General features: G+C 36.8%; 1 protein-coding gene across 6 annotated transcripts in view; it reads right to left on the bottom strand.

Annotated features, from left to right (window-relative positions):
* Positions 1 to 10,553: 10,553 nt before the first annotated feature.
* The window catches only part of ANKRD62 (ankyrin repeat domain 62), a 112,618-nt gene continuing 96,380 nt past the window's right edge, over positions 10,554 to 26,791 (bottom strand). For all 6 annotated transcript variants that reach the window (XM_074383809.1, XM_074383807.1, XM_074383805.1 and 3 more), the window contains one exon: positions 10,554 to 12,232. The gene's annotated coding sequence lies outside the window, so the exon portion shown is untranslated. The remainder of the gene's footprint in view (positions 12,233 to 26,791) is intronic.

The raw sequence follows: 26,791 nt of genomic DNA on the forward strand, positions 1-26,791 counted from the left end.
CCCCCTGGACACATGCAAAAGACCCTTGGTCACAACCCCTGCTAAGATCCTTTTCTCTGCACCTCCAAGTTGGGGAAGGAACATAAACACTGAAATCTGAGCGGGCAGCCCAGGAGTGTCAAGCCTCAATCTACAGCCAGCACTTAAGGCAGAGAGGAACCCATACTTTCAGAGTATTGGGAAGGAACAGAGCTGCAACGGTGGTGCAACAAAGAGGGGCCACACAACCAAGTGAAAGTTTACCAACTGACCAGTATTCCTAAGCACCACCTACTAGGTCACAGTCCAAAACCTCAGCAGCAAAATACCTTGATAACATACCCCACTCTGAAACCAAATACGAGAAGTCAGCTTCAAATTAAGACCTGAATAAAGTGTCAATCCTGTGAAAACATCCAGAAAAGAAGTCTATTGACTATACTCAGCCTACATTGAAGTTAAAGGAATGCCCATATGCAGAGATGAGAAAGAACTAATGCAAGAACTCTGGTAACTCAAATGGCCAGAGTGTCATATGTCCTCCAAATGACCACAATGGTTCTCCAAGGAAAGTTCTTAACCAGACCAAGCTGGCTGACATGACAGAAATAGAATTCAGAATATGGGCAGGAATGAAGATCACTGAGATTCAAGAAGATGACAAAACCTAATATAAGGAAACTAAGAATAACAGTAGAATAATAGAGGAGCTGAAGGATGAAATAGCCACTATTAAAGAAAAGAAAAAACCCTAAGAGACCTGACAGAGTTGAATAACACAATACCAAGAATTTCACAATGCAACTGCAAGTATTAACAGCAGGATAAACCAAGCTGAGGAAAGAATTTCAGAGATTGAAGACTGGCTCTCTGAAATCGGATAGTCAGACAAAAATTTTAAAAAAGAACAAAAAGGCATGAACAAAACCTCTTAGATATATGGGACTATGTAAAGAGGCCAAATCTACGAATCACTGGCATTCCTGAAAGGGATGGGGAGAAAGCCAATAACCTGGAAAACATATTTCAGCATACTGTCCATGAAAACTTCTCCGACCTTGCCAGAGAATCAAACAAATTCAGGAAATACAGAGAACTGCAAGATTCTACATAAGAATACCATCCCCTAGACACACAATCATCAGATTTTCCAAGGTCCAAATGAAAGAATGTTAAAGGCAGCAAGAGAGAAAAGGCAGGTCACCTACAAAGGAAACCTCATCAGGCTAACAGCAGACCTCTTAGCTGAAACCCTACAAGCCAAAAGAGATTGGGGGCCTATATTTGACATTCCTAAAAAAAAAAAAAATCCTTCAACCAATAATTTCATATCCAGCCAAAGTAAACTTCCTAAGTGAAGGAGAAATAAGATCCTTTTCAGACAAGCAAAAAGTTGAGGGAGTTTGTTACCACCAGATCTGCCTTATGAGAAATCTTGAAAAGAGCACTAAACATAGAAAGCCCACTACCAGGTAGTAAGAAAATGCACTTGAATACACAGCCCACTAACACTATAAGGCAATCACACTAACAAGACAACATAACAGTTGGCTAACTACACAATGTCAGAATCAAATTCACAAATATCATTATTAGCCTTGAATGTAAATGGGTTAAATACCCCACTAAAAATGCACAGAGTGACAGGGTAGATATAAAAGCAAGAACCAATCATGTGCTATCTTTTAGAGTCCAGTCTAACACATAATGATACCCATAGGCTCAAAATAAAGGGATGGAGGAAAATCTATTAAGCAAATGGAAAACACAAAAAAGCAGGGGTTGCAATCGTAACTTCAGAGAAAATGACTTCAACAAAAATCAAAGAAGACAAAGAGCATTAAATAATGATAAAGTGTTGAATTCAACAAGAACACCTAACTATTCTAAATATATAGGCCCCCAACACAGGAGCATCCATATTCATAAAGTGAGTATATATATGTACTATATATATATAATATTTGTAAGAATAAATTAGATGGGCATAAAGGTAATTGTGTGTAAAAATGTAAAATATTGTAATACTGGTTATTTTAAAGTATTAAAACATTATATTTTAGAAAAACTTCACTACCACATCTTCCATTTACCAAGCTTACTATTTTTTTTTTTTTTGTTGTTTTGTTTTTTCTACTTTAGCAAGCTTACTATTAACCACTACCCCAAGGAGTTGGCATTAAGCCCTTCTTAGATGGGCAGCCAGAGCACCCTAAGCATTCATCTATCATTGCTCTTATCATGTTGGGTGGATTACAGATGCCATTTTCTGGGTCCCATTCCACCATCTCCTGCCTTCCTTATGTTCTCTGTCATCGGCGCTGGGCTACTACATCTGTGAAATGTTGAATAAAGGTCCCAGATGCTATCAAAACCCAAGATTAGCAGAAAATGTTAACCTTGACACTAGCAGAATTAACAAAAATCCCAGAATACTAAAGGGCGAGTCTCATTCAATGCTGTTTTAGGTATGTTTAGAGAAACTCCAGAAATAACTTTCTACTATCCAAAAGCAATTCAAACCCTTTTTGACTTCCTCAAAGGGGAATAAGAAGATTGATCATGTAAACCTCAGAGAATGTGAAGAAACTTAATATTGTCTTATACTTTCTACAAAAGAATGCAAAATCAGTATTCTTAAGTTAATTTAACAGCTAGCAAAACATGTTTGTGGTAGTCAAATGTTTATTCATACTAAATTATATTACTAAAACTCAAGGCAGTTGATGCTTTGATTAAAACTCTCTTATCTCAACTTTTTTTCAGTTTTCTAATGTTAGTGAATTAAAGTCCACTTTAATTGACTTCAGAAAGAAAGTATAGTCATTTCATTGTTAATTGCATATTTTAGAATAAAGAGGGGTCAAAAGAGTAATAACAGTAAGGTGATATTAACAATCTACAACTACAGTTTATAAGAAACTAAATAAAATCATAAGATGGTCAGATATTCCAAACTGGGTATTCCTTTTTGGAAAAAATGTCAATAGAAATACTAGGTTGTATTTGATTTTTCAAAAAATCAATAAGATAGACTGCTAGCTAGACTAATAGAAAAGAAGAGGGAAGATCCAAATAAACACAAGGAAATGTGATGTTCAAAAAATCTGATACAAAATAATTTGGGGATATTGCAATATTAAGTCATTATACAGCATTTGACACCTGACAAATACAACTATTTCAAGTGTTCATGACACTCCCTTCACTCTACAAAAGTTTGATGCATGGTCATCTAAAAACAGCAGCTGGAGATATAGTCAGGTCTCCCAGGCAATGCTGAAGAGGTATTTCTCAATGACAGAAATTGAAGTTTACGGAGAAAGTCCAGTGGATTAAGCCTCTTACAGTAAAGCAGAGATAGAGAGCTACCACCTCCTACACACATCTCTCTGTAATATGTGCAGTCACATTCCATTTCAAGTTATTATTTGTACACATGAGGCAATATCACTTGAAACAAAAGGAGGTTTCATTTTCAGCTAATGGAATAAAACACATCACAAGACACAGAATTTTAGAACGTCCTAGAGATCATCATCTTGACAGTGGCTCTCAAACCTGAGTGCACATCCAGAACCCCCTGGAGGGCTTGTGAAACCAGCAATCTTCTGCACAGGTGTCAGATCCCACACCTCTTGCCCACAAAAGACATCACTCTAGAAGTTGTCCCCTTTTATTTTAATATCTTCTCCCTCTACATATAAACATGCCTTTATTTCTCCCATTGTTTTTAAAACCCCTTAGAACTCTGGTTTCTGCTCCACCACCTCCCAGTTTTCTTATGCCCTATTTGCAAACCTCCTCAATAAAATGTCTATACTTGTCTTCTCATCCTTCCTGCCTAAAACACTTTCTTCCCTTGATTTCTAGAGCATCATGCTTCCATGGTGCTGCTACTACCAGCTTACTGGCTTTTAAGGGTTGAATTGTTTCCAAGGATTTGTTGAAGTCCTAACCCAGGGTGTCTGAGAATGCAACCTTAGTTGGAAACAGGGTCTTTGCAGATTTAACCAACCTAAGAAGAAGTCATTAGGGTAAGGCTTAATCTAACATGACTGGTGTTCATATTTAAAAAAGAAAAATGTGGACACAGATGTACAAGGAGGGAAGATGATGTGCAGGCACACAGGAAGAAGACAGCTGCATGAGTGGAGTGAGACCTCTACAAGTCACAGAATGGTAAGGGTTGCCAGCAAACTCCAAAAGCCAGAGAGCTAAGGAAGGATCTCCCCTAGAGCCACCAAAGAAAGCATGGCCTTGCCAGCACCCTGATTTCAGACATCTGGCCTCCAGAACTGAGACTAATACATTTCTGTTGTTTTGCGCAACCTGGTTTTAGTACTTTGTTAAAGCAGCCCTAGGAAGCTAACACCCTGGCTAATGTCCTTTGCATCATGATTTCTTATCTCCTTGACACTGGCAAGACTTAGGGCTCAGTCATAGCACCTCTATGCTTTTCTGCATCACACCCACACTAAGTTGATGTCAACCACTGTAAGATTTAAAGCAATGACTGTAGCCCAGGCTTCTTCACTGATTTCCAGACTTCATGCCTCCACCCGGCTTCATGACATTTTTTCTTTGGTGTCTAATAGACATTGTGAATCTCACAACTCTCAAACCAAACTCCTGATTCTCCTGCAAAAAAATCTGTGTGCCCCAGTCTCTCCAACTGCAGTGAATTACTATTCATTGACCGATTGTTCAGACAAAAAGAAAAAAAAATAAAGAGTGATACTTGACTCCCTTCATTTTCTATATCCCATACTCCAAAGGAAATTCAGATTCCTCCTTCAACCTATGTTCAGAAGATTACCTCTTCCAGTGTCTTCTACTTGTGCTCACTTCAGCAGCACATATACCAATGTCTCCTGCTATCCCCAGCAGGGAGCAAATGCTACCATTTCTTGCCTGGATTATCACAATAGGACCCAATGTGTCTTCCTGCTTTCACATGGTAACCTAACAGAGCCTTTAAAATACAAATTAGGTATGCCATTGCTCTGCTCCTTTCACATGGAGGAAAAGCTAAAATTCTTAAAATCTCCTAAAAGACACCATATGATCCCTGCTTCCTCCAACCCCCCTAATTTCATGTTTTATTCCTGCACTCCTGCTCCCTTTCCTTGTACTCTCGCCATTCACTGCCTTCTTACTTTTCTCTAATGCATCTGCACGCTGTTACTCCTGCATCTATACTTGATCTTCCCTCAAACGTGTCCACAGCTTGCTCCAATTCCATCAGGTATCATCTACTCAAATGTCACCTCATGAGAGAGGCCATCACTGGCCATCTTATATAAACTACTAATTCCTCCAACCTGGCATTCTCTCACCTGCCTTATGGTTTCATAGCCTCTATCATCATGTGACCTATTAGCTATTTTTTTGTTTTAGATTTTCAATATATGTTTATTTATTTAGAGATAGGATCTCATTCTGTCCCTTAAGCTGGAGTGCAGTGGCAAGATCACAGGTCACTGTAGCCTCAACCTCTGGGTTCAAACTATCCTCCCATCTTAGCCTCCCACATAGCTGGGATTACAGGTATGTTCCACCACACTGAGCTAATTTTTCAAATTTTTTAGTAGGGGTGGGGCCTCACTCTGTTGCCCAAGCTGGTCTTAAACTCCTGGGCTCAAGTGATCCTCCTATCTCATCCTCCTAAAGTGCTGGGATTATAGGCACCCAGACTGCATTTTAAAAATATGTTTCCCCCTGCTAGAATAAGTTCCATGAGAACAGGGGAACTAACTGCTATATTCTCCATGCTTAAACTCTTCCTTGCTCTTTGAAAACACATGATCCAAATTTTAAAAATGCATTAGTTAAAAAACAGGTAGAAATTCCTAAAATGAAGTGAAATTTGCATATATAAAAATATATATCAGTACTGTCTCAAGTTCATCTACCTGAATTTCTCTGAAGTTGGGACAAGCACAACTTTATCTCAGCCTTGCAGATATTATGGTCATAAAATATTCAAAGATCCTGGGAAAAATTGAAAAGAAAAAAGCATACTAGTAAGTTTTTTCTTTAAATGATGTTTTCACCCCTAAAGAGGTCTGGGTTCTCCTCTAGCCTTATAGAGCTGATGAGGACTGAGCCACCTAAATGATGTGACTACTTGGCCTGGGTTTATCCTATGCGGTGGCAGTGGTTGAACTTGGGTCAACTCTGTACTTGAAGCTGCAATGCTGCCCTAGAGACAATAATCTGTACATTGTTATACTTTATGTTAATATAAGATACAGACATGGCCAGATGCATTGGCTCACGTCTGCAATCCCAGCACTTTAGGAGGCTGAGTCAGGTGGATCACCTGAGGTCAGGAATTCAAGACCAGCCTGACCAACATGGTGAAACGCTTCTCTACTAAAAACACAAAAATTAGCCAGGCATAGTGGTGTGTGCCTGTAATCCAAGCTACTCAGGAGGCTGAGGCAGGAGAATCAATTGAACCTGAGAGGGGGAGGTTGCAGTGGGCTGAGATTGTGCCTTGCACTTCAGCCTGGATAACAAGAGTGAGACCTGTCTCTAAACCAACCAAACAAACAAAAAACATAAAAAACACACATAGAGATGCAAGCATAGAGCCTCATGATTCACATGTTTTCTTCTGCAGGATGGAAAAATGTTGGAATTTCTTTTCCTATTGCCCAACATGCAAAATGCAAGCCCAGTGAAAGAACAAAGATGTAAAACCAGAGTGTCTAAGCAGTCAGCAACAAAGATTCTAGTCCTGTTTTATGTGTACACAACAGCTGCATACCTTGTGAGGTTGAATTTTATCAGGCTGACTTATATTTAATGTGCCAAAGTTTTGCCTTTAGCATTTCAGCAGGTGCAATGGGATAAGCCAATATAGTGAAAATCTTTGCTACTGATCTAAGAAATCTCCTTTTCACAACTCACAACTCACAGTGTGAGAGACTGCAGAAGTTTGGGGAGGGGGAAGAAGGAAAAGACAGAAAGAAATAGATGAGATTAAAAAGTAATCTGTTTTGTACATCTAGGAGTGCTGTTAGGAACTGCATTCCTTCCATTTTCCTACCTGAAGGGTCTAGGATGGGGTCCATTCAACCCTTTGAGTTCTGCACCAGTCTATTTTTACTACAACACACCAATATTAGGACTTGTAATAAGGTATTTGGAAGGTAACAATCTATGATATCAATTAAAAATGTCTTAAGCATTTGAGTCTAGAAAAGAGTGTACCTAAAAAGAAAACAGAGGGGGAAAAAATGTGCCTAAGCATCTACTATTCTTTGATTTTTTGATTATGGCCATTCTTGCAGGAGTAAGGTGATACCACATTGTGGTTTTGATTTGCATTTCCTTGATCATTAGTGATTGCTGAGCATTTTTTCTTATGTTTGTTGGCCATTTATATATTTTCTTTTGAGAATTGTCTATTCATGTCCTTAGTCCATTTTTTTTTTTGATGGGAATTTTTGTTTTCTTATTGATGTGCTTGAGTTTGTCACAGATTCTGGATATTAGTCCTGTGTCAGATGTATTTATTGTGAAGATTTTCTCCCACTCTGTGGGTTGTCTGTTTACTCTGCTTACTGTTCTTTTTGCTATACAAAAGCTGTTTAGTTTAATTAAGTCTCACCTATTTATCTTATTTTCTAAATTCAATTTTATTTATTTATTTATTTTATGGTGAACAGGAAACACTTCTACACTGCTGATAGGGATGTAAACTAGTACAGCCACTATAGAAAACAGTGTGGAGATTCCTTAAAGAACTAAAAGTAGAACTACCATTTGATCCATCAATCCTACTACTGGGTATCTACCCAGAGGAAAAGAAGTAATTATTCAGAAAAGATACATACACATTTTTATAGCAGCACTGGGTAAAAAACAGTTGCAAAATCATGGAACCAACCCAAATGCCAATCAATCAATGAGTGAATAAAGAAACTGTAGTGTATATATGATGGAATACTACACAGCCATATAAAGGAATGAATTAACAGCATTTGCAGTGACCTGGATGAGACTGGAGGCTATTATTCTAAGTTAAGTCACTCAGGAATGGAAAGCCAAACATCCTATGTTCTCACTGATACGTTTGAACTAAGCTAAGCTATGGGGACACAAAGGCATAAAAATGATGCAATGGACTTTGTGGACTTGCGGGGAAGAGTGTGAGTCCTTATGTGCTGGTGAATCTGCTGAAGGCAGCAGATGGTGAGTTCTTATCCATTCTGCAGTTCTGTGTCTTTTAAGTAGGTCATTTACATTCAATGGTAGCATTGAAATGTGAGGTACCATTGCATTTATCATGCTCTTTGTTGCCAAAAAAAAAAAAGTGCCTAAGCTGTGGCAATGAGATAAGTCGAGAATAGTGATTTTCCTGCAAAGGAGACCTGGAGAGGAAGTTTAAAATGCAAAAGATAATGTAACAGAAATAAAGGTTGCAAAAGGGGCCTCAGGTATTTTAGGACCAATGCTACGTCGGTCTCGAGATGCCTGAACATAAATGTGTGTGCTCTATAGCTCTGAGGACTGAAAAGAGACAAAGCAAGACCCCTAGCATTTAAGATATTGTAGGCACAGGAATACTGAATGACAGCAAAAACCCCTTTCTTATATGAGGCAAAATCTGGAATTGACAATGTATATAACCACTATGTGTCACAAACTTAGATATAATTAGGTTTTGCTAATACTCTGCAGTTTTTAATGTCGATTTCAATATATTGTCAGAGTTTTAAAGAATAATTGTACTTAAAAACATAATAGTAATATCTTATTTAAAACTAATTGCTTAATTTATAGGCAAAAATCATCTATAATGATTCAGAGATCCAAGTAGAAGAAGATGCCTTAATTTTGATATAATTCTAAAAGAATAATTATACTATACCAAATGGAATTTATTGAATGCACAAATGCTTTCATATTGAAATTTAAATAGGAGTCACTTTTTAAATGTTAACCAAGGAGCACACAGTGAAGTGATTGTGTCCAAAGCTACAGATATGAAACATAAATGAGATAATATATTGCAGAATTGAAACTGAGTTACTATTAATTATAAAGAAAATCATATTGATGAGTACAAAAATGTCAAATTATTTCAATGTCAAAATTGTTAAAAGTGTTAAATGTGTCTATTATGCAAAAGGAAAACTGGCAGAAATATTTGTTAATTTAATTAAGTTAAATAGTACCAAGTAAGTATTGAGCTTGGAAATACAATTAGAACTTTTTTGAAACTACTAAAAGTATCACAATATATGGCAATTCTGAAAATTGCTGATGCAAAAACTTAAGGTAATCAAATTACCTTTCTTTGATTTTTCTGATACTAAAAAGTCTAGTCATAATTTGCAGACATCAGCTGTTCTCTGTCATCACTAGATCACCGTCTCCACTAAATACAAAATGTACACCAAATAAGTATGAAACCTATACATATTTACTATTTCTGAATTGAATAGGGTAAATCAACTGGCTACATCCTATACATTACTACTGGCACATTGTGAGGTATTGTAGAAATATCTCTACTAATCCTAGAAATGGTCTGACACCTGTAGGAAAGATAGAACATCTAGCAGATTAATTTCCAAATTATACTAGAGAACTTTAAGAAGACAGATGTTATGGTTTTATACATCTCAATCTGACAATGACCAACAGTGAGAATTACACAAAATTAATGTAGGAGCACTTATGGATTGGCTTATGGTCTTGGACATCCTTTACTTCTATACAAGTTAAGCTTATGATTCAGTAATTATTTCCATTTTCCTGCATGGCTTTGATGCCGATCAGCTCACAGCCCAGAAAACTCCCTTTTCCAGAAAACAGTACTTACTCTGTCTACTGATCCACATACTTCCTTTTCCTTGCAGACCTGACCTCACAGATTGAAATATAAACTACTCACATGATTTCCTTCTACTGCTGGGAGAATAGGCTCTGGTTTGTAGTCACTACAGCCAGTGAGTGTGTAGGAAGGAGGTCTGAGATGTGGATTTGTGATCCTGTGACTTCACTTCCCCAGAAAACTACAATTATCACTTCACCTGTAGATACAATGACAGTACATATTTGAAGAGTTAAAGTTATTTTCAGAAAACCAATTACCAAAAACAATGACAATGTTCTCATGTGCATCTCCAGAGACATAAAAATGTTTGGGAGAGGTGATAAATTTCCACAATATCTGGAAGAAAATGGGCTCCTGAAGGAAGGAAGGAAGCAGGAAATGAAGGAAGCAGAAATGCTGAGTCTGAGACATGAGAGACTGAAGCAAAGCATGTGTGTCTTACTGAATTCTGTGCTTCCCTGGGTTATGCATCTGCTGAAAATCTAATTTTCAGCTAATCTCCAAACTCTGGAGCCAAACTATTCTTTAAACAGATGGGATCACACAAAGAGTATGAGAAGGAAGTGTCAACAGTTTACACTGCAGATAAGAAATTAAAGTCAAACATTAATATAAAGAATAAATAGAAAAGAAATTATACAATTCAATGCAAATTAATATTTAAATGTAGATAATATGTATTCTAGGAATATATATTTTATCAACATTTACCCCACAGAGACAGAGATTCTAAACTAAATATTTATAGAAGAAACAGAACATTCACTAACGACCCCTCCTATCCATAAAAATGTACCAATTTTATGGATTCCAGAAGAAAATTCTACTCATGTACTAATGAATATACCAATATATCCTAAACTATTTAAAAGCTATAATCATTCTTCCCAATCATTTTTAGGAAGGATAAATTGATATAAGAACTGTTTGCATGAGCAATAGAATATCACAAAGAATTAAAAGATATGAATATGAAAGTAACATTATTACATATTAGAAAAAATTGTGTTAACACATTAAAATATTGTAGCATTATTAAGTTCCCTTTATGCCAGAAAGTGAGATTCATTCTCAGGAAATTCTTTAATACAATAAATTACATTAATTGAATTAATGAGAATGTCATGTGTTCATGTTCACAAATGCAAAACAGATGTCAAAATGTCACAGAAAATTATATTTTAAATAATGTAATCATTAAGAAATTAGCAGAAAATATTTTTTAAACATAAAAATAGATTTGTAAAATGAAAAGTCATGATGTTACATGATTAAGCAGGAAGAATCAACATTATTAAGAAATCAAAAATACTTTTGTTTTTTTGAGACAGGGTCTCCCCCTCTCATCCAGGATGAAGTGCAGTGGCACAATCTCAGCTCACTGCAACCTCCACATCTTGGGTTCAAGTGATCCTTCTACCTCAGTCCCCCAAGTAGCTGGGACCACAGTTGTGCACCACCATGCCCAGCTAATTTTTCTTCTTTTTTTGTAGAGCCAGGATTTTGCCATGTTGTTCAGGCAGGCTGGTCTTGAAGTCCTGAATTCGAGTAATCCACCTGCCTCAGCCTCCCAAAGTACTGGGATTACAGACATGAATCACCATGCCTGGCCAAGAAATAAAAAATATTTTAATAAATAAGATTTTAACTCCAACATAGCTATCATCTCTTTGTATTCTAGAGATAGAAAGTTTACTCTAAAGAAGAATAAACAAGTAAGAATGTCCATGAAAAGTCTGAAAAGAGTAAATTCTCTCATAAAATATTGTAGACTTTGAAATTAAAATTGTGTTGTGTTAATTCATAAACAGAATGAGAGACCAATGGAATGTAAAATTCAATAGTGGACTAATATGAAATACACTGTACAACAAATGCAGTAGTGGTGAAAGAAGCCATGCAAGCTCAGTGTGTCTCCCTGGGGACTGAAGCTCACAGACATGCGGCACAGATTTTGTCTCTCACTGTGTTTGCTCCCTGCAGGTCTGTTATTCCTACATGTGCAGGAAGAATAATTTGCCTTCCTGCAAGAACATTTTTAGCTAAAATCTAATGAATGTGATTCTTACTGCCTCAATACTCATTGTAACCTGTTTTCAGAGCCCATAATATGCTTCCTGGTGAGCTGAGACGTCACTGCCATTACTAAAACTTTATTACCTGCAAGTGACCCATGTCGATGTTTGTGAATTATAGAACCAGTCAGATATTATTGTAGTAATTCTGTAGTTGGTGACTTGCCTGGTGCAGGACTATCTGGAGGTTTCTTTCCTTACTGAGTTTGCAGTTGAAGAGAGTCTATATGAAGCATTCAGAGATACTGGAATGGGCCACTCCAAGGTGTTATGCTCTCAATGTATACCCCAAACTAACACAGGCAGAAAGCTCCATGTCCCTCTGGAAGAAGAAAAAATATATTTGGAAAGAATAATCATCATTGGTTTTGAAACAGAAAGTCTTCAGAGCATGTGCTAAAAAAAAAAAAAACACTAACAAATGTTCTATGGCTGGAATAAAAGTGTTTATTTGTTAATAGACGCTGGTGAAGCTAGATGGAAAACGGAGCACATACAGAGTTGGTGGATATTTAAATAGTTCAGCCAGTGTGCAAAGCTGTTGATTCCTCAAAGAACTTAAAACAGGTACCATCTGACCTAGCAATCCCCTTACTGGTGCTGGGTGTGGTGGCTCACACCTGTAATCCCAACACTTTGGGAGGCCAAGGCAGGTGGATCACCTGAGGTCAGGAGTTCAAGACCAGCATAGCCAACATGGCAAAACCCTGTCTCTAGTATAAATACAAACATTTGCTGAGCACTGTGGAGGGGACCTGTAATCCCAGCTACTCAGAGGCTGAGGCAGGAGAATTGCTTGAATCCAGAGGAGGATGCAGTGAGCAGAGATCATGTCACTGCAATCTAGCCTGGGAGATAGAGCAAGTCTCCATCTCAAAAACAAAACAAAACAAAACAAAACAAAACAAACAAACAAACAAAAAAACGTAATAAAAGATAAAAATTCCCATTACTGGGTACATACCCAAAAGAAAATACAACATTTTACCAAAAAGACACAATGTAAACCTGCATATGTACCCCTTCTATCTAAAATACCACTTGAAAAATATTTTAAATAAATATTTGAGAAAAACGTTATCTCACTGTAGGAATAAAGAACTTTCTAACTAACTTAAGAAGCACACAGCCAAAACTAAGGACTAGTATCAGGGCCAAGGAAAGCCAAAAGTGTCAGCATGCTTGGCACAAGCTGGTAGGTATTTACTGAAATGACAGCTGCCCTGGGAAAATGAAAAAGTGTTACTCAGAGACAATTATTGATTCTTCAATTTCTTGATTTTCCTGGGACATCTTTATCATTCTCTGACCTCCTGAGTGTGGTTAGACATCTGCCTCTTAGAGGTGACTTCTTGGCTGCAAACTGTGGCATTTATTACCGTCCTTTGCTCAAGGAAGAGGGACCTCTCTAATCCCCGGCATTTATTACCGTCCTTTGCTCAAGGAAGAGGGACCTCTCTAATCCCCGAAGTGTCTACATCTGATGAAAGAAATCAAGGAACTAAACAAATGAAGAGATATACCATATTAATAAACAGAAAGACTCAGTATTGTTAAGATGACAGTTTTTCCTATTGAATTGGAATTCAATGCAATTCCAATCAAAATGGAAGCAAATAAGTTGGAGAATATAGACAAACTCTAAAGTTTGTATAAATAGGCAAGAGACCTTCAATAGCAAAACACAATTTTGAAGAACAAAATTGGAGGACAGACAAATTAACTTCAACACTTACTATAGAGCTACCTTAATCAAGAGTGTGGTATTGCTAAAAAAAAATAGACAAACATATTGATGAAACAGGATAAAGTTCAGAAATAGACACATATATTCAGTTTACCTTTGAAAAGGAAATAAAGGAAACATGATGATAAAACAAAGATAGTTTTTTTTTTCAGGAAGGGATGCTGGAAAAACTGAACATCCACATGCAAAATAAATAAATAAATAAATAAATAAATAAATAAATAAAAATCACAGACCTTACACCTTAACAGAAATTAACTCAAAATAAAGACCTAAAAATATAACAGAAAATGATAAAACTTACAGAACATGACAAGGAGAAAACAGATTATTGGGTTTGATGATAACCTTTAGAAAAAACAAGAGTTGCAGTTCATAAAAGAAATAATTATTGAGCTGGATTTGATTAAAATGTAATATTTTCTTTTCTGGGGAAGACACTTAAAAAAAAAAAAAAAGAAAGAAACCATGGACTGGAAGAAAATATTTGCCAAAACATATAAGGGCTGTCACCAAAATATATTAGTATTTTTAAAACTAAACATTAAGAAACAACCCAATTAAAAAATGAACTAAAGGGTAGGAATGGTGGCTCACATCTGCAATCCCAGCACTTTGGGAGGGCGAGCCCCGTGGATAACTTGAGGTAAGGAATTTGAGACCAGCCTGGCCAATATGATGGAACCCTGTCTCTACTAAAAGTACAAAAATTAGCTGGGCATGGTGGTGCACACCCGTGATCCCAGCTATCTGGGAGGCTAAGGCAGGATAATCACTTGAACCTGGGAGGCAGAGGTTGCAGTGAGCCAAGATCGTGCCACTGCACTCCAGCCTGGGTGATGGAGCAAGACCTTGTCTAAAAATGGAGCTAAATACACTAACAGGCACATCATCAAATAAAATATGCAAATGAAAAATAAGCATATGTAATGATGCTAAACAAAATACTTCCTCAGGGAAATAACAACAATGACATGCCACTGCATACCTGTTAGAATAACCAAAATCCCAAATACTGACACCACCAAATACTGGCAAAAATTTGGAGAGGAACTCTCATTTAATGCTTTTGGGAATGTAAAATGGTGTAGTCATTTAAAAATTTTATTTATAATTTCAACTTTTCTTACAGATTAAAATATACACATGCAGGTTTGTTACATGGGTAAATTACATGACACTGAGATTTGTGGTCCCAACAGTCCCATCACCCAGAAAGTAGGCATAGTACCCAACAGGTGGTTCTTCAGCTCAGTTGGCCCTCCATCCTTGCCTTGTCTAGTCGTCCTCAATGTCTATTCCCATCTTTATGTTCATGTGTATTCAATGTTTAGCTCCTACTAATAAGTGAGGACATGTGTATTTGGTATTCTGTTTTTGCAGTAGTTCACTAGGATAAGTAACTCCAGTTTCATTATGTTGCTGTAAAGAACATGATTTTATTCTTTTTATGACTACATAGTATTCCATGGGGTATATGCACCACATTTTCTTCTTTATCTGATCTACCATTGATGGGTGCTGCCATGAACATGCATATGAATGTCCTTTTAGGGTAGACTGGTTTATATTCCTTTGGATATATGCCTGATCATGGGATTGCTGGGTCCAGTGGTAATTCTGTCTTCTTTGAGAAATTGCCAAACTGCTTTCCACAACAGCTGAACTAACTTACATACTCACCAGCAGTGTATGTGTTTCCTTTTCTCCACAGCCTTGCCAGCAGGCTATTTTTTGACTTTTGAATTATAGTCATTCTGACTGGTGTGGGATGGTATCTCCTTGTGGTTTTGATTTGCATTTCTCCACTGATCAGTGGTGTTCAGCAATTTTTTCATATGCTTGTTGCCATTATGTATATCTTCTTTTGAAAATTGCCTGTTTATGCCCTTTGCCTACTATTTAATGAGGTTGCTTTTTGCATGTCAATTTGTTTATTTAAGATACTGGATAATAGACATTTGTCAGCTGTACAGTTTGCAAATGTTTTCCCCCATTTGGTTGATTGTTTACCTGTTGATAGTTCATTTTGCTATTCATAGCAAACGTTCAACAGGGAAGCTCTTTAATTAGGTCCCATTTGTTGACTTCAGTTTTTGTTTCAATTGCTTTTGGCATCTTCATCATGAAATCTTTGCCAGGTCCTATGTCCAGAATGATACTCCTTAGGTTATCTTTGAGGGCTTTTATAGCTTCAAGTTTTACATTTAAGTCGCTAGTCATCTTTAGCTGACTGTTGTATAAGGTGTAAGGAAGGGGACAAGTTTCAATCTTTTGCCTAAGTCTAGCCAGTTATTTCAGCACAATTTATTGAATGGGAATACTTTCCCCATTGCTTGTTTTTGTTGATTTTGTCAAACACCAGATTGTTGTAGGTGTGCAGCATGATTTCTGGGCTATCTATTCTGTTCAATTCATCAACAAGTCTGTTTTTGTACCAGTAACATGCTGTTTTGGTTACTGTAGCCTTGTACTATATAGTCTGAATTTGGGTTATGTGATTGTACATATACCAAATTTTAAAATCCATTTATCTATTGTTGGACACCTAGATTGTTTTCATATCTTAGATACTGCAAATAATACTGCAATAAACATGGGAAGGCATACATCTTTTTCATATACTGATTTTAATTTCTTTTTATTTTTTTAAGGTATTTAAAAAATGATTTGGAATTTAACTGAAACACAGTATTTTCTATTATTTTAGACAATTAAAATAATCAAAAATTTAAGAGACTTGATCTGTGATTTATTACTATTCCCCAATTAACTTTTTGTTATATTCAATATTTTGAACCCAACTTTCATTAAAAAAACACCTCCATTTTGACTCTCTTAGTGAACATTGTGTGTTCCCTTGGGAACATTAAGCTAGAAAACAAACTATTTCAGATTTGTTTTACTCACTGTCTTCCTTGTTTGCTGTTTTGTTATTTAATATTTAAATATATATATTTATGTAAAATTATTGTCAGCATAATTCCTCTGCATTTTATTGTTAAAGTGAAAACTTTGAAATATGCCTCCGTTTACTTTTTCTTCCCCCAAGTAAAACATTTTTGGGGGGGGAGGGTATGGAATCTTGCTCTGTCACCCAGGCTGGAGTGCAGTGGTGCAATCTTGGCTCACTGCAAACTTTGCCTCCCAGGTTCAAGCGATTCTCCTGCTTTAGCTTCCCAATTAGCTGGGATTGCAGGTGTACACCACCACACCCAGCTAATTTTTTTTGTTTTGTTTTAGTAGAGATGGGGTTTCACCTTGTTGGTCAGGCTGGTCTCAAACTCCTGACATTGTGATCCACCTGCCTCGGTCTCCCAAAATGCTGATATTTACAGGTGTGAGCCACCATGCCCAGCCCAAGTAAAAACATTTGAAATTATGGTAAAATATATGTAAGCGAAAATTTACCCTTTCTAGCCTTTTCTTTTTCCTTTTTTTGAGATGGAGTCTCACTCTGTCACCCAGGCTGGAGTGCAATGGGGCAATCTCAGCTCACTGCAACCTCCGTCTCCTGGGTTAAAGCAATTCTCCTGCCTCAGGCTTCTGAGTAGCAGGGATTAAACAGACATCAGTTACTGCACCCGTCCCATTTGCTGCCATTTTTAAGTGTGTATAGTTCAGTGGTGCTAAGTACATTTATACTGTTGTGCAAGCATCAGCACTAACCATTTACTTTTTAAAATAAATTTAAAATTTGTCTTTAAAAAGGCAGAGATAAGCTTAAAATAACACGTTGAATTCTTGGGAAGCAAAAGCCAGTCAGTAATTTGAAGCCGACATGTGTGGGTTTCCCTGGAAGACAAATGAGTTCTATAAAACAAATTTATTTCTTGGCTCTAAATGGCAATACATTAAATTTGGCCATTTAGAAATTGATCTGAAAGCTGGTTCTAAAACTCTCAGATTCAGCATGAGCTCAGAGGCCAAGCTGCGGCCTCAGCTCCTCCTGTTCTTTTTTTTTTTTAAATTGCATTTTAAGTTTTGGGGTACATGTGATGAGGGGTAGGAAGGCAGCAAATCACACTGCCACGTGTATACCTATGCAACAATCTTGCATGATTTTAATTTCTTTCTGTATATTCCCAGTAGTGGAATTGCTGGATCACATGACAATTTTATTTTTAGTTTTCTGAGGAAACTTTTGTTTTCCAAAATGGCTGTATCAATATACAATACCACTAATGGTGGATAACAAGTCCATTTTTTTCCATGTCTTCTCTAAAATTTATCTTTCATCTATTTGCTAATTGGCTGTCAGATATGAGGTGACACCTCATTGTGGTTTTACTTTGTATTATCTCATGATTAGAGATGATGAGCAGTTTTTCATATATCTGTTAGCCATTTGTGTGTCTTCTTTGAGAAATATATATTTAGGTCTTTGCCCTTTTGAGACAGTGTCACCCAGGAGAAAGTGAAGTGGTGTGATCAAGGCTTACTGTAGACTCAACCTACCAGGATCAATCCTCCTACTTCAGCTTCCTGAGTAGCTGAGACAAGAGGAATGTGCTTCACACTTGCCGTAGTGGTTTGCTGCCTCCATCTCACCAATCCCTATATTAGATATTTCTTCCAATGTTATCCCTTCCCAATCTCCAGTCCCTATTCCTCCCCTAGCATGCCACCCAGCAACAGACCCCATTGTATAATGTTCCCTTCCCTGTGTCCTCATGCTCTCATTGTTCAACATCCGCTACGAGTGAGAATATGTGGTGTTTGGTTTTCTGTTCTTGTGTCAGTTTGCTGAGAATGATGGTTTTTGGATTTATCCATGTCCCTGCAAAGGACATGAACTCATTCTTTTTTATGGCTGCATAGTATTTCATGGTGTATCTGTGCCACATTTTCTTTATCCAGTCTATCATTGATGGGCATTTGGGTTGGTTCCAGGTCTTTGCTATTGTAAACAGTGCCACAATGAACATGCGTGTGCATGTGTCTTTATAATACAATGGTTTATAATCCTTTGGGTATATAATCAGCAATGAGATTGCTGGGGTATTTCTATTTCCAGATCCTTGAGGAATCACCACACTGTGTTCCACGATGGTTGAACTAATTTATACTCCCACCAACAGTGTAAAAGTGCTCCTATTTCTCTACATCCTCTCCAGTGTTTGTTGTCTCTAGATTTTTTAATGATCGCCATTCTAACTGGTGTCAGATGATATCTCAATGTGGTTTTGATTTGCAATTCTCTAACGATCAGTGATGGTGAGCATTTTTTCATGTTTACTGGCCACATAAATGTCATCTTTTGAAAAGTGTTCATATCCTTTTGCCCACTTTTTGATGGGGTTGTTTGTCTTTTCTTGTAAATTTGTTTTAGTCTTTGTAGATTCTGGATGTTAGCCCTTTCTCAGATGGGTAGCTTGCAAAATTTTTTCCCATTCTTTTGGTTTCTGGTTCACTCTAATTATTGTTTCTTTTGCTGTGCAGAAGCTCTTAAATGTGACCATTTGTCTATTTTGGCTTTTGCTGCCATTGCTTTTGGTGTTTTAGTTGTGAAGTCCTTGCCTATGCCTATGTCCTCAATGGTATTGCCTAGGTTTTCTTCTAGGGTTTTTATGGTGTTACAGTTTACGTTTAAACCTTTAATACATCTGGAGTTAATTTTTGTATAAGGTGTAAGAAAAAGATCCAGTTTCCATTTTCTGCACATGGCTAGCTAGTTTTCCCAACACCATTTATTAAACAGGGAGTAATTTCAATGGAGAAAAGGCAGTCTCTTCAACAGTGTGAGAAAAACTGGATAACCACATACAGAAGAAAAGAAAATTGTCAAACATTAATTAACTACAGATGCATTGATTTATTTTTATTTATGCACAGAAATAAATAATTTCATCTTGGTATGTCTGTTTTCATGCTACCGCCATGGAGTTTTGATGACTAAAGCTTTGTATTCAAATCTGGTAGTATGATGTCTTCAGCTTTAATATTTTTGGTCAAGATTTCTGGCTATTTAGAGTTTCTGTGGTTTCTTACATTTTTTTTTTTCTACTTCTTCAGAGTGAAATTGAAATTTTAATAGAGATTGCAATGAATCTGTATATTGCTTTTACTATACACTTTTTAAAGCAATATTAATTCTTCCAGTTCATAAGCATAAAGTTATCTCATTGTCAAAGAGATAACTTTTTGTTTCTATCATGTTGAATAACTTTTATCATACTATAAAACTACAAACCAATATTACTGATAAACATAGATGCAAAAATCCTCAGCAAAATAGTTTGAATCTGTATTCAACAGTACATTGAAAATGATCATTCACTATGACCAAGTGGAATTTATTCCTGGGTTGCAAGGATGGCATAACATGTTAAAATCAGTAAGTGTGGTTTACATTTTTTGGTAATGTTTTATAGTTTTTAGTGTATCTTTCACTTTCTTGATTAAATTTACTCCTAGTATCTTGTTCACTGTATTTTTTTTTTTTTTTTTTTTTTTTTTGGTCAGTTTGTTTTCAGTGTGTAGTAACACTTTATTGTTGCCTGTGCATCCTTGGCTTGTTCCTGATCAAGAGACAAAAAAAGGCTGCAACTTTTCACCATTGAACATAATGGTAGCTGTAAACATGTCATATTTGGGCCTTACTGTGTTCAGAAACATTCCTTCTATACCTAATTTATTAAGAGTTTTTATAATAAAACATTCCTTCTATACCTAATTTAACAAGAGTTTTATAATATTGTTTTGTCATATGCTTTTTATGCATCAATTAGAATTACTGTGCTGTTTTTGTCTCTCATTCTGTAAATCACACTAACTGATTTTAATATGTTATGCCATCCTTGCAATCCAGGAATAAATCCCATTTGGTGATAGTGAATGATCCTCTTGAATGTGCTGCTGAATACAGATTCATACGATTTTGTTGAGGATTTTTGCATCTATGTTTATCAGTAATATTGGTTTGTAGTTTTCTTTTATAGTATTTTCGTTATCTGTCTTTGGTTTCAGGGTGATGCTGACCTTATACAATTAGTCTTGAAGTCTTCCCTCCTCTTCAACTCTGAAAGAGTTTGACAACAATTGGAATTTGTTTTTCTTTAAATATTTGGTAGAGCTTAGCTGTGGAGATACCTGTTCCTAAAATTTTCTTTGGTGGGAAATTTTATTTACTAAATCAATCTCGTTATTCTGTTATTCTGTTAAGATCTGCACCTTCTTCATGATTCCATCTTGGTAGGTAGGAATGTATGTACATCTAGTTTGTCCAATACATTCCTGCATAATTGTTCATAGTAAGTCTCATAGGCCTTTATATTTGTCTTATCAATGATGATATCCTATTTTATGTTTATCATTTTATTTGAGTCTTCTTTCATAGCCCAGCGAAGCATTCATCAATTCTGTTTACCTTTTCAAAATACTACACACATCTTAGTTTTATTGATATTTTCTTTCTAGTCCTAATTTATTTCTGCTCTGATATTTGTTACTTCCTTTTTTCTGCTAAATTTTGACTTAGTTTGTACCTTTTATTCTAGTTTCTTAAGTTGTAACTTTGGGTTGTTTATTTGAGATCTTGCTTTTATTTGATTTAAGTATTCATTGTTATAAAATTTCCCCTTAAGAACTGCTTTTACTTGATAAAGCATGTATTGATAAGTTGTTCACATATTTTCATTTCTCTCATAGTATTTTGTAAATTTCTTATTTAATTTCTTCTTTATGCAGTTTCTGTTAGTAGTTCAGGAGCATATTGTTTAATTTCTACATATTTGTTAATGTTTTGTGATTCTATTGTGAATTTCTAGCTTTATAACATTGTGGTCAGAAAAACATTTGATACAAACTCAATACTGTCAAATTTCTTATTACTTGTTTCACGGCCTAGAATATGATCTATCCTGGATAATGTTATATGTGCACATGAAAAGAATGTGTATTCTGTTTCTCTTGGATGGTACGTCCTACATATGTTCGTTAAATTCATCTAGTCTAAAATGTAGTTGCAGCTCAATGTTTCTTTATTGATTTTCTATCTGGATTATCTGTCCAGTGTTGAAAGTGGGGTACTGAACTTCTCTAGCATTACTGTGTTGCAGTCTATGTCCACCTTCAGATCACTTAATGTTTCATTTATATATTAAGATGCTCTGTTCTTGGGTACATATTGATTTACAATTGCTACATCCTGTGGCTGAATAGACCCTTTTATGACTATATAAAGACATTCATAGTCTCTTTTTACAGTTTGTGACCTAAAATCAATTCAGTCTGAGATAAACATAGCTACCTCTACTCTCTGCTTTTGTTTTCATTTGCATGAAATAACTTTTTCCATTTTCACTTTCACTCATGGATGTCATTTAGCATTAAGCAAGTCTCTTATATGCAGCGTATATTGTATATTGTTTTATGTTATTTACTAAGCCACTCTCTATCTTTTGAACTATATTAGTTTGTTCTTGCACTACTAAAGACAAATACCCAAACTGGGTACTTTATAAAGAAAAAAAGGGTTAATTGGCTCATGGTTCAGCAGGTTTTAAGCATGGCTGGGGAGGCTAGATCTTAAAATTATAGCAGAAGGCAAAGAGGAAGGAAGTACATCTTACATGGCTAGAATAGGGGGAAATGAGAAAGAAGGGGGAGGTGCTACACACTTTTGTAAACAGCCAGATCTCATGAAAATTATCATAAGTAATAGCAAGGGAGAAATCCACCCCCTTGTCCAATTAACTCCCTCCAGGCCCCTCTTCCAACACTGAAGATAACTGATGTTTGAATTCAGTAAAGTTGAATGATAACTAAATAAGCTAACAAAAATAAGTAGTGTTTCTATGTACCAATAAACAAACTACCTGATGAAATTTTGGAAAACAATCCCAAGTACAATAGCAACAAAAGATTAAATACCTGCATATAAATTTAACCAAAAAGATAAAAAGGCCTGTATATGAAAAACCTATAAAATACCAATGAACTACAGTTTAAAAACACAAGTAAATAAAAAGATATCCTATGTTCATGAATTGGAAGAATTAATACTGAGAAAATGTACAAAAGGTAACAAATTTAATGCAATCACTATCAAAATGGGATGCACTGGCTAACTGAACAGAATGGAAAACTCAGAAATAAACCCACGTGCTTATAGTCAACTTATTTTTCACAAAGATGCCAAAAACACACAATGATGAAGGGACAGTCTTTTCAATAAATGGTGTCACAAAAATGGAATATCCACCAGAAAAATAAAATTAGACCCTTAACTTACATCATATTAAAAAATCAACTCCAAATAAAGACTTAAATATAACATTTAACTGGAAAACTATTAAAACATAGGGCTAAAGCTCCATCACACTGGTCTGAGCAATACTGTTTTTAATATAACCCTGACAGCACAGTCAACAAAAGCAAATATAAGACAAATTTGTTGTGGCTTATGTTTTGAATTTCTGGTCATTACTTAACCTGGTCATTACTTTCTGTCACTTCGTGGTTGAAAACACCAGCCAAGAGGTGCATCCACCTCCTTACCTGCAGGATCTGAAAATAACTGCCTGTTTCATCCTCTGCTTGGTGCTTTCTGGCATTCTTGGGATCTACATCCTGATGTAAATGTAATGCTCTGGTACCCTGGACATACATGAACCAGCCACATCTACACAGACTTTACTTACGGGCAACAACACAGCTGGAAGCATAATAATCACATTTGGACAGGAATAAATATTTTATATCTGCTTCTTAGAGATCTGGATTCTATTAAAATGGATTCATGGGTGTTGGGAAATTAAAAGGTATGAACTGATAACAAATATCTCCCATTTCAGGAATAAATCAACTTACAAATAAAAAAAGAGGAGAGATCCAAGATGGCCAAATAGGAGCAGCTCTGGGGTGCAGTTTCCAGAGAGAACAACGCAAAGGTTGAGTGATCAAAACATTTCCAAATGAGTTTTTACTGCCCACAGACCAGGAGATTCCCAGGATAAAAAGCACCAAGAGTTTCCAGCATGGCTGTTTCAGTGGCCACTGCAGGTCTCCACATAAAAACTTCCACAAATCTGGGTGGCCATTTCAACTCGTGTCTGGAATGCCTGGGAGAGAGAGCTGCCCATTCAAGTGAAAAAAAAAATGAGTCTGAAACAGGGAGCCAGGTGATCTGGCTCAGCAGGTCCCAACCCAACAAAGACCAGCAATCTGAAATGCTCTGGATTGAGAGTTTCACAGCAAGCACAGCTAGACAAAGGATGGTCCAGCTCAGTGGGGGTAAGGGTGTCAGCCATTACTGAGGCAGTCCACCACTACCAAGGCAGTCTGCCATTATGAAAGCAGTCCACCATCACTGAGGTAGTTCACCATTACTGAGGCAATCCACCATTATGGAGGCAATATGCCATTACCGAGGCAATCCGCTTTTACTGAGGAGGTCTGCCATTACTGAGGCAGCCCACCATTACTAAGGCAGACCACCATTACCGAGGCAGTTCTAACTGTACCTCGGTAAACAAAACTGCAAGGAAGTTCACACAGCAGCTGGGCAGAGCCCACAGCAGCTCAGCAACACCTCTGTTGGCAGACTGTGACTCGACTACCTCCTTGCTGGGCACAACATATCTGAGAAAAGCAGCAGTATATCAGGAACTTATAAATAAAGCCCCACCTTCCCAGGACAGAGCACATGGGAAAAAAGGCTGTTATGAGTTCTGCTGCAGCAGACTTAAATATACCTGCCCAGCAGCTCTGAAGGGAACAATGGAAGTCCCAGATCAGCACTTGAGATCCTATAAGGGACAGACTGTCTCCATAAGCAGCTCCCTAACCCTCATATATACAAAGAGACACCTCATAAAACAGCTCAGGATGACAGCTGGTGGATACCTTTCTGGGATGAAGATAACAGAAGAAACTGGTAGCAACCCTTACTATTCTGCAGCCACTACAGATGATCCCCATGCAAGCAAGGACTGGAGTGGACCTCCAGCAGTCCTACAGCAGAGAACCCTGACTGTTAGAAGGAAAACTAAAAAACAGAAAGAGATAACTTCAACATCAACCAAAGGATGTCCACTCAGAGAACCCTTCTGATAATCACCAAATAAAAAGATCAAAGGTAGATAAGTACAAGAAGATGGAAAGGAACCAGTGCAAAAAGGACGAAAACGCCAAAAACCAGAATGCCTCTACTCCTCCAAAAGATTGCAAATCTTCACAGCAAGGGAATAAAGCTGGATGGAGAAGGAGTCTGAAGAACTAACAGAAACAGGTTTCAGAACGTGGGTAATAACAAACTTCTCTGAGCTAAAAGAACATGTTCTAACCCAATGCAAAGAAACTAAGAACTTTGAGAGAAGGTTAGATGAAATGCTAATGAGAATAAACAGCTTAGAGAAGAATATAAATGACTTGATGGAACTGAAACACAACATGGGAACTTTGCAAAGCACACACAAGTTTCAATAGCTGAACTGACCAAGCAGAAGAAAGGATATCAGATATTGAAGATAAACTCAAGGAAATAAAATGAGAAGGCAAGATTAGACAAAAAAGAGTGAAAAGAAATGAAGAAAGCCTCCCAGAAATATGGGATTATGTAAAAAGACCTAATCTACGTTTGATAGGTGTACCTGAATGTGACGGAGAGAATGAATCCAAGCTGGAAAACACTCTTCAGGATATTATCCAGGAGAACATCCCCAACCAAGCAAGGCAGGCCAACATTCAAGACCAGGAAATACAGAGAACACCAAAAAAACATTCCTGAAGAGGAGCAACCCCAAGACACATAATCATCAGATTCAACAGGGTCGAAAAGAAGAAGAAAATGCTGAGGGCAGCCAGAGAGAAAGGTCTTGTTACCAACAAAGGGAAGCCCATCAGACTCACAGCAGATCTCTTGGCAGAAACCCTCCAAGCCAGAACAGAGTGGGGGCCAATATTCAACATCCTTAAAGAAAAGGACTTTCAACTTAGAATTTTATATCCAGCCAAATTAAGCTTCATAAGTGAAGGATAAATAAAATCCTTTATGAACAAGCAATTGCTGAGAAATTTTGTCAGCACCAGGCCTGTCTCACAAGAGCTCCTGAAAGAAGCACTAAACATAGAAAGGAACAACCAGTTACCAGCCACTCCAAAAATGTACCAAATGGTAAAGAACAACAACACAATGAAGAAACTGTGTCAACTAATGGGCAAAACAACCAGTTAGCATCGAAATGGCAGGATCAAATTCACACATAATATTAACCTTAAATGTAAATGGGCTAAATGCCCCAATCAAAAGATGCAGAGTGGCACATTGGATAAAAAGTCAAAACCTATTGGTGTGCTGTATTTAGAAAACAAATCTCACCTGCAAGGACACACACAGGCTCAAAATAAAGGGATGGAGGAACATTAACCAAGCAAATGAAGAGAGAGAGAGAGAAAAGGCAAGAGTTGCAATCCTAGCCTCTGATAAGATGGACTTTAAACCAACAAAGATCAAGAGAGACAAAGAAGGGCATTACACAATAGTAAAAGGATCAATGCAACAAGAAGAACTAATGATCCTAAATATATATGCACCTAAATACATGAGTACCCAGATACATAAAGCAAGTTCTTAATGACCTACAAAGAGATTTATACTCCCACCCAATAACAGTAGGAGACTTTAACACTCTGCTGTCAATATTAGACAGATCAATGACAGGAAATTAACAAGAACATCCAGGGCTTCAACTCAGATCTCAACCAAGCAAACCTAAAAGACATCTACAGAACTTTCCACCCCAAGTCCACAGAATATATATTTTTCTCAGCAACACATCACACCTACTCTAAAATTGACCAATAATTGGAAGTAAATAACTCCTCAGCAAATGCAAAAGAAGGGAAATCAAACTGTCTCTCAGACCACAGTGCAATCAAATTAGAACTCAGGATTCAGAAACTAACTCAGAACCACACAACTTCATGGAAACTGAACAACAGGTTCCTGAACATTGACTGGATAAATGATGAAATGAAGGACAAAATAATGATATTCTTCAAAACAAATGAGAAAGAAGACACAATGCACCAGAATTCCTGGGACACATGTAAAGCAGTGTCTAGAGGGAAATTTATAGAAATAAATGCCCACATGAGAAGCAAGGAAAGATCTAATGTGGACACCCTATC

The sequence above is a fragment of the Saimiri boliviensis genome, chromosome 13, assembly GCF_048565385.1.
Source record: "Saimiri boliviensis isolate mSaiBol1 chromosome 13, mSaiBol1.pri, whole genome shotgun sequence".
Classification (NCBI taxonomy): Eukaryota; Metazoa; Chordata; class Mammalia; order Primates; family Cebidae; genus Saimiri; species Saimiri boliviensis.